This window comes from Octodon degus, unplaced genomic scaffold (assembly GCF_000260255.1).
Source record: "Octodon degus isolate 3935 unplaced genomic scaffold, OctDeg1.0 scaffold00055, whole genome shotgun sequence".
Classification (NCBI taxonomy): Eukaryota; Metazoa; Chordata; class Mammalia; order Rodentia; family Octodontidae; genus Octodon; species Octodon degus.
In genome coordinates, this window is record NW_004524631.1 from 6,450,705 (window position 1) to 6,460,596 (window position 9,892).

At 42.5% G+C, this 9,892-nt stretch overlaps 2 pseudogenes; one reads left to right on the forward strand and one right to left on the reverse strand.

Moving 5' to 3' along the window:
• Positions 1-1,016: 1,016 nt before the first annotated feature.
• On the reverse strand, positions 1,017-7,890 carry LOC111817330 (annotated as a pseudogene).
• Positions 7,891-8,806: 916 nt separating this feature from the next.
• Positions 8,807-9,145, forward strand: LOC101576899 (annotated as a pseudogene).
• Positions 9,146-9,892: the final 747 nt, after the last annotated feature.

Genomic DNA, 9,892 nt, shown 5'->3' on the forward strand with positions numbered 1-9,892 from the left:
CCCAGGATGGAGGCATTGGGAGGTGCTGTGGATTGTCAGGAGGTAGAACCTTATTACAGGTCCTTAGGTCATGACAGGCATGCCCTTGAAAGGGACTGTGAGACTGCCTAGATGGTAGACTGAAACCTATAGAACCATAAGCTAAAATAAATTTTTTCTCTATAAGTTAATTGCCTTAGGCATTTTGTTATGGTAATTCAAAGGTAACTAATACACTTGTTTCAATTTGTGATTCCATAATGACATACTTTTTTATATGTCATAGAATAACTTTTCACATCCTTGTATTCCACATGTATGTCTTCTTTGCTGAGGTGTCTGTATTTTGCTGTATTTTATTTTATTTCACTTTGATAGGTTGAATTTTTTTAATTGTACAGATGCAAGGGCAAGCAGAAATGACAAAACAATACCCAGGATTTGGAGGCAGATTTATTTTACACCAACACCCACTGATTGGGATCATTCAGGCCCTGGTCTCTGTGGTCTAGAGCTTTCTATGGGATGAGCAAGCGGAGAGTACAGAGGCAGAATGGCCTGTCAGTTGGGGATTGGTTCTTGCCATATGCACCACAGCGACCAGCCCTTTCCAAGACACAAAAGTAACAGATCTGTAACTGAACTATTGCCTGGGCAGCTGACCGACTGAAGTAGATTGGCGATGGGGGGGTGGGGGTGGGGATGTGACTATCTTCTGCTACGCAAAAGGCACATTGTACGTAAGTTTAAAAATACAAGGAAAATGTAGGGTGCTAAGAAAAGAAATACAAAATAAACCTGAGACACAAAAGCAAAAATTCCATTGTGTGAATTGAAATAAAAAGTTATTTCACTGACCACAAAAGTATTATTTCAGAATATTAAAGAGTCTTGATTCTGACACCGCACAAGACTTTACTTATTCTTTAATGGGTGTGACTCAGTCTCACAGGACAGAGGGACATGATGGCAGGCAGGGTCTGAGCTGTGTCCACGTAGGACAATGCCAGGAGACATCACCATCTCTCAGTCCTGTGTCAGCCATCCCAAGGCGTCACCGGTTCAGCTTTCAGGGAGACGAGTCTCCATCTCTGCTCCCAGATGACTTTCAGTGAGGGTTCTTCCCCGTTTGCAAAACAGAAGCCAGAGTTCTGTGCTTTCTCACTGTCCTGTTTTTCCTCTGACAAAAGCAGAAGGTTTTCTTTCTAGGGAAGTGGAGAAGAAGGTCTCCTCTCTAGGGATGGTGGAATCGGAAGAGGCTCGTTTAACCCTCCTCTTGGATGAGCCCCCTTCTTCAGATCCTGCTTCCGATTCAGGAGGGGAGATGACACCGACCGTCTGACAGACCTGCGGTGTGAGGGCCGCCCTCTGTGCTGCCGCATGAACACTCAGGAGCGTACTGGCTCTTCTGCTTCTTGAGGGAACATTTTGAAATCCAGCAGCCATGTCTCAACCCAGGCAAGGATGAATGAAATGGTGGGCAGCAACAGGCAAACTTGCACCCCTTGTGAGGAAAACTTGGGGAGGCTCGCTCCGGAGGGCGGGAACAAAAGGGCCTGCTGCCCCCCGCGCTGTTGCCCACCAGTGGCGCAGCCCACACACAGCGTACCGGAGGACCAGCGCTTTGCTCTGGGAAACTGCCCAGAGGATCGCATAAAAATGAGAAGCAGAGTATCACACTGCACGACCTGCTTCTCAGCGTGTTTTCAGTGTCTGCATTCACATAGAACTCTGTTATCCACAGTAATGTGACACACAAGAGGCCCAAGGCGACAAACAAGCAGAAAGCCCTCCTGACATCGGATATGCCTTTCTTCTCCCTTCCTTCCTAGGACTCTCTCCGGGCCCTGTGCTGCGTGGCATTGATGGGTGGACATCGCGCAGGACCTGCAAGATGCGCTCCGCGAGCCTTCTGGAAGAGGGATCAGCCCAGGGGAGGGCTGAACGAGCCTCTTCCAATTTCATCATCCCGAGCGAGGAGACCATCTCCATTTTTCTTGAAAGAAGGACTTCTGCTTGTATCAGTGTTTTCTTAAAGGGGATCAGATCCAACCCAGGAGGTAAAGCACAGCCTGTGGCTTGCCACCAGCTGCCTCTTGTGCTGTCTTTTAAAATAGGTTGTTGGGCCAGGCCAAATAACTCAGCGGATTAAAGCGCCTAAAAGCAGGCTCAGGAGCTAGGTTTCAATCCCTAGGCCTGCCTTGCCGGCCCTGCCCCTGGGGTGAACTGAAACAGCAATTGAGACTGGGCGTGGTGCTGCGCGCCTGTAATCCCAGCTCTTGGGAGGTTGTAAACAGGAGAATCACTATGAGTCTGATCTAGTAGTGAGACTCTGAACACCCCATGGGCCCTCCCCCGTCCCCACGCAAAAAAGGGTTGTTACAGGTCTGGCGAGATAGCGAACAGCCCCTGCTTAGGCAAACACAGGAACTGGGTTTGATCCCCTGTACCACATACTGCCCCAGCCCCGCCCCTGCAACAAATACATAATAAATAAAGAATAAGTTGTTGCTTTTTTTTTTTTTTAATGTATTGGGTCTCCCTAGCAGCTCGGACTCATAGTGATCCTCCTGTTTTCAGCCTCCCCAGCGCTGGGATTACAGGTGTGCGCCACCACACCAGGTCTCAGTGGCTGGCTCAGAGCACTTGGGGCCGGGGCTGGTGGGGCATGTGGTGCTGGGGATCAAATCCTGGTCTCTGCGCTTGCCTAAGCAGGGGCTGTTTGCTCAGCTACCTCGCCAGCCCTGGGCTGTTGCTCTTTTACAGTTGCGTTCTAAGAGTTGTTCCTACATTTTGGACATAAGGCATCCGTCAGATGACGGGCAGTTAGTATTTCCCCAGTGTGTGGCTCGAGTTTTCATCCTGTAGACAGTGTCTTGCAGGGCAGAAGTTGTCACCATTAGGGAAGCCCACCCTGTATCTGTCGTGGATTTTGTTTTAGGGATTAGATCTCAAAATTCATTACCAAATTTGAGGTTCAGGATTTTTTTAAAAAAACTTCTCAACTGTTAGATAGTATCATTGTTGTAAAGACTGAGATGGTTACTTAAACCATTTAATTTATTCATTTCAATGCATAAAATTCCACTCAAGTAAATTTGTTCCCATCCAAGCACTGCAGGAGTTCTTAATGCCGCTGCGTATTCTGTTTCAAGGTAGTCCCTTCAGTAATCAGTGCGGGAGGTGAGAGGTGGAGGATGCTTGGCGACGTTCATTCCACGCAGCTCTGCACTGCTACAGACCACCGGGCCTGCTTCTGCAGTGGCTCTAACCTGACAGTAACATTTTCTCCTGTCCAAACCAGAATCAGATAAACTATCTCCATTCCACAGGTTCCGAAGTTTCCGGCCACTGTTGATTTAGTAATTTGGCTGATTTCCTGCTGTTAACTCACAGTCAGGTTTCTTCACTTTCCTCACTCTACTGCTCAACAGGACACTTGGGTTTCTTGTTTATTATTTCCCTTGAGACAAGGTCTCACTATGAGTTGGCCTTGAACTCCTGATGTAGCCCAGGCTGGCCTTGAACTTGTGGTGATCGTCCTGCCTCAGCCTCCTGAATGCTGGGATTACCTGCATCACTATGCCTGGCCTGTTCTTTTTCCTTGAATTCTTGAATTTCTTGAATTCAATGAAGTATTTATTGAACAAATGCCAAATAAATGATCAAGGGAGTATTTTCATTTGAAAATATAATAACTTCAGATATTCAGAAGAATCACACAAAGAATGAAAAGATTTGTTCCACATTTCTTCAACAGGTAGAACTTGAAACATAAGACAATTAGGCAACCAACAGGTTGAGGAGGCTGTACCATGTATCACTTCTCTCAGTAGCTTCTTTCCACACAAAATTCATTCCACTTTTAACTTCCCCTTCTTCTGAAAAGAAATATTAGAACTTGGCATATCACATGAACACCCTAAGTTGCAGTTTCATGGCATGCTGTCCTCTGCTAGTGCTGGATATACTCATACTATTGAGGAAAAGACACCTAATGGTGCTGGGCATGGTGGCACACACCTGTAATCTCAGCACTTGGGAGGATCGAGTAAGTTGGAGGCCAGCGTGGACTACACAATGAGCTCAGGGACAGCCTGCATAGCAAGATCCTGATTCAAAACAAATACCAACAACAATCTGATGGTAACCAGCTAGTATTCTCAGGAAACCATTTACTTGCTCCTCAGCTCCCTTTCAGTGATGCCCAGGAGGCAGGGCTGAGGGAGCAGGGGCAGGCTCTGATAGGGAGTAAACCTGGTAAAGGACATGTGCAGGGCGCCTGCAACTGGCTTTCTGGGCAGAACCGTTCTTGTGGTGGAGTCTGCTCGCCTTGCTTGTTCTGAGGTAGCTTTCAGGCCTCTTCTACAAGAATCCCATTCAAGTTCACTGGGAGGATGGAGGTGTAGGCTATTAAGATCAAGGCAAAGGCTCCATCCTTGTTGGTCTCTGAGCACTTCTAGGGTTGGCTGGACTGCCTTGTTTTGCTGGTTGGGCTTGGGTGGTCACATAGATCCTGAAAGCCGGGCCCAGACCATCCCCTATGTTTTTGTTATTCTTACAGCAGATTTGGGATATAGCAAGACCTGAGGTGGTTAATTTATTTCCACCAAATTATTGTTTTGTTTTTATTTTTGGATACAAGGCCTCTCTATGCAATTCAGACTTGAATGATCCTCATATCTCAGCCTCCCCATGGCTGGGATTACACCATGCCTGGTTTCATGGCTGGCACAGTGTACCTGGGTTTTTAGGGGGCATGGAATGCAATACCGGGATCAAACTTGAGACCTTGCACTTGTGGGGCAAGTGCTTACGCTGCTGAGTTATCTCCCGAGCCCACCACCAAATTATAGTGAAAGTTGCCAAATTTAGAAAATGAAATGCCTGATTATTATGGCATGAAATTACAGACATTTTAAGATGAAAACACATGTAGAACATACTTTTCAAGCATATTTGATCCTGGCACTTTAGGAAATTTTTTTACCTAGTAGCCAAACTCAGGACCTCACACTTGCAAGGTAGGCGCTATGCTTCTGAGCTATATCCCTGGCCCAGGAAAACATTATTTAAGCGTGCAATGTCCATGCAATGACATAAGATGCTTCAAGACATACTATGAAATGACAAAAAGATGCTTCAAGGTATATTGTTAGTGACAGAACAGAGGATTAAACAAAGTGAAGACAGAGTGGGAAAGGCTTTAGTGAAAATAAGAACTTATATTTATACTTCATTGTATCTGCACAAAGAAACTCTAGAAGAAGTTGCTTCTGGGAGTTAGAATGAACTGGAAATGGCATTTAGAAAGTAAGGAGAAGAATTTTCAGCATTTTTATTTTTTAAGCATTGAATATAATAAAAACATTAAACTTTGAAAACAAAGGATAAGGCTGGGGAGATAGCTCGGCAGTCTAAGCACTTGCCTGCCAAGTGCAAGGACCCAGGTTTGACCCCCAGTACTGTACACTGTGCCAGCCACCGAAACCAGGCATGGTGCCGCAAGCCCGTGATCTCAGCACTGGGGAGGCTAAGACAAGTGGATCACTGTGAGTCTGAGCTGCATAGTGAGACCTTGTGCCAAACAATTAATTAATTAAACAAGAAAGGAAAGGAGAAAAAGAAAGTGCTCTTAGAGACCCTTAATTGTAGACCCTGAAGAGTTTCCTCCAGCACTCTTGTTTTACTCTGACTGGGGCCCATCTCCTCCCTGTGACTTCAGTCTCTTTCTCTCCCACCCCCTCTCCTTCTCTCATTCCCATCCTCATCCCCTTTATCTTCTTGGCCATTCTCACACTCATCCCATTTCAATCCCCTACATCACCATCCTCATCCTGAAAACATAAAGGATTCAGTTAATTGGGAAGTAGAATGGTACAGCAAAGAGATTTCTAAGTTATTTTGGAGGTAGAATAAGTGACATACTTGGGGGTACTGAGGATGACCGGGGTCACACTGAAGTTGAGGAAAGGAGCGAGACACCTGAGAGAATGTCTAATGTGGGCATGGACCAAGGAAGGGGCTTAAGGAGTTCCAACATTTCACTTGGAGAGTCATGGCAATTTTGTGTTAAAGAGCAGCACACTGATGGGTAAAAACCCACATCCTTTCTTTAGAATTATTTCTATTGATGAATGACTAATTTTAATTTTATAAATTTTATTCTATTAAACAATGAGTACTTAATTGGAAAAAATATCAAAAATAAAGTATTGAATGTTTAATAGTTACTGAGTGTCTATTAAAAAGCATTAAGGGGCTGGGGAGATGGCTTGGTGGTTAAAGTGCCTACCTGGCAAGCACAGGGACCTGGGTTGGATCCCCAGTACCACATGCTGCGCCAGCCCTGTGTTTAGCCAGCCAAAGAAGCCAGGTGTGGTAGCACACACCTGTAATCCCAACTCTGGGGAGGCTGAGACAGGAGGATTGCTATGAGTCTGAGCTTTATAGTGAGACCTTGTATCAAATAAATAATTTTTTAATAAAAAAGCATCAAAACTTTCATCATCAACTGTTTTTTGGAGTTTCTTTGCTTTTTATTTTATCGGAGACAGGGTTTTACAATGAACTCAGGCTGGCCTGGATCTCACTTTGTAGCCCAAGCCAGTCTCAAACTTGAGATGACCCTCCTGCTTCAGTCTCCTGAGTGTTCAGATTACAGGTATACATATTACTATATGCCTGGCTGTTTATTGGCTTTCAAACTCTAAAGAACAACAACAGCAGAAATAAATTCCTGTATGCACTATAATGAAAATACCAATAGAACTCTATCAAAAAAATCTTTGCTTCAGTTATGACACCTAAGGCAGTCCTCACACATGACAACAGCACATCCTATATACCTATTGTTTATACTGACGACACATGTGTTTTGTTTTCCTGGTCTTTTTATAGGACAGTCTTGACATCCTGCTGGTCTCGCTATTTTGTCAGGATGTCCTATCATGCTATATAATGCTTAGTTAGCAGGAATACAAAATATAAATAAGGTATTAAATTCTTCATATGTATTGTACATTTAAAATAAACATTAACATTTTCACATCAGCTGTGTACTTGTTTACAAAAACTAAAAGATAACATCAAAAATAAATTCCTGGGCTGGTGAGATGGCTCAGTGGTCTAAAGCACCTACTTAGAACAAGCTTAGCAAAGCACAGGGACTGCAGTTCAATCCCCCAGCACCACATGCCAGCCAGCCCCGCCCCCTGGTGGGCTGAGCTGGCCACACACACACACACACACACACACACAAATAAATAAAAAGAGAAAAAAATAAAATAAATTCCTATGTGAACTACAGTGAAAATGCCAATAGGACTGGGCAACCAAAATAATCTTCGCTTCTGTTGTCACACCCAAGGCAGTTTTCACAAATCAAAATCGCATGTACCATGCCCAAGTATCACTTCCACCAGTAGTGGGTATGTTGCATTTTCCTGGTCTTTTTTGTAGTGCACAACTGACATCTTTTGGTTTCCTTGTTGGTGTAGATGGTCTTGGGGATGCTGCTCATGCCTGTTCACCTGGGAGCTCCCCAGTGTGCTCCACAATTTTTTTGCACAGTTCCCTGGGAAGAAATATTTTGCTCTTCCTCTGTTGTAAATGGTCTTGCATGAGTTCCAGCCCCAATCTTCTCAGAAAATTGCTCCATGGTATTTTGTACTTCTCATTTTCTTTGAAAACTCTCAAACTTCATGCTACACGTTTAGGATTGAGTAGAACAACCATTGGCCAATGTTTTGTTACATCATAGTTGTTGCATAACTCAACATCTACTCCTCCTTTGATTTCGTTGTAAAAAGTTGCCACCTCAGGCTTCAGTTTTATCTTGGTTTCTCTGTCAATTTTCTCATCACGGTGCAACGTTGGCATCAGCAGTGCCAGTTTGTTTTTCTTTGCCATCTATGAGGCCAATGTTATATCTTCCTGAAATCCAAATTTTTTTTTTTTTTTTTTTACACAATTCCAGTTTGTTTTTCTTTGCTGTCTATGAGGCCAATGTTATATCTTTCTGAAATCCAAAACTTTTTTTTTACACAATTCTTTGTTTTAAGGCTTTGTACTTCTTTTTTTTTAAATGTAATTTGGTAATTTTTTTAAATGTAATTTCACACTACACAGATCAGACTTATAGTGATCCTGCTGATTTCAGCTTCCAGAGCACTGGTATTAGAGGTGTGCACCACCACACTCAGTCTAAATCACCCTCTCAGCATGCCCTGGGGGGCGGGGCCAGGACGGCACACTGGGGATTGAACCCCAGTCCCTGCACCAATTCTGTTTTAAAATTACAGCGTTTCATTTGGAAGTCTTGCTTTGTTCCTTTGCTGATCGATTTGTGCTGTGTTAACAAATGTGACATCAATTAGAACCTGGTAAACTAATGGTTGAAGGTCACATTCTGATTAGTTTGGGAGATGGGAGCAACAGGTATGTTCTCAACTTCATTTGATTGATTACGATAGGAATAAAGCCCTGGTTGCGGAGTTCTAGGGTCAATTTCTAAACTGAAAGTATGTCTTCATATTATCTATTTGGGCATGTATTTTATATCATATTTTGAAGGTTTTTTTTTTTTTTCTATCTACTATCCAAAGCTACAATGACCAGGTGTTTCATGTGTCCTTGTACTGAGTGCTACTTCTACAAGAAAAGTCAAATGAAAAAAAAATTTAAAAACTAATCGTAGGGTAGGGGGGCAGCCCTGGAGTAGGGGCGGCAGCAGTCGGGGCAGACTTGGCTGTGGTCACTGTGGTGCAGATGAGAAGCTACTAAAGAAAGTTCTTGTGGAACAAAAGTAGAATTATATAAGAACATAATGGATGGAGAAGAGAAAACCCACAGTGGCTGTGAAGGCCCGGATGACATGTACGTCAAATTGATATCTTCTGATGGTCATGAATTTATTGTAAAAAGAGAGCATGCACTAACATCAGGAACAATAAAAGCCATGTTGAGTGGCCCAGGTGAGTTTGCTGAAAACAAAACCAATGAGGTTAATTTTAGAGAGATCCCTTCACATATGCTTTCAAAAGTCTGCATGTATTTTACCTACAAGTTACGCTACACTAACAGCTCCACTGAGATTCCCGAATTTCCCATTGCACCTGAGATAGCGCTAGAACTGCTGATGGCTGCAAACCTCGTAGATTGTTAAATAAAATAAATTATAATAAACTGTTGATTTTTCAGTATTTAATACTTGTAGTTCAGTTGGTAATTTTTTCATATATAGCATGTTGTCTGAATGCAATTGAACTATAAAGTTAATTGCAAAGCAGATTATGTTTTTTGCATTAGCAGAGTTGACATTTGTTTGCCATGTCAGCAAATTAAAGATGTTTTCACAAATAAACAGATATGCCAATTCATAGGTGGTTTTGCCTTCTTTTGGATGTAACTTTAAGATTGGATGTAACTTTAAGATTACCTTTTTTTAAATAAACGGTATTGTTTAAGTGTATTGTGTTTTGTTTATTGTTGCAATTTAAGAACTTAATTTAAAAGCAATTTTGGAAATTTACTAGTTACAATACAACTTCTGGGGCTATAATTATTTAATCTGTAGCCAGATGTCAGCAAGTAAACTAAATGACTTAATAATAGTTCGGTGTATTGTGCATTTGGGACAATCCAAAGTGCTACAATCTCATCTTACTATAAAGCTCCCTTTATAGTTTTCATTCATCCCTTACACTCCTTTTTGAATATACTTCTGCTTGTTTACATGTGTATGAAAACACTCACTATGGACTTTTATCTAAATCTTAAAAGCAAGCAATTCTAATTTTCTTCCACCCAACTGAAATGTTATAAAATTGAAAAATGTAGAGATGCAATGAAAATTTAATGATATACTTAGATATAGTACATGAATCATCTAATAATTGAAATAAGTTCCAGT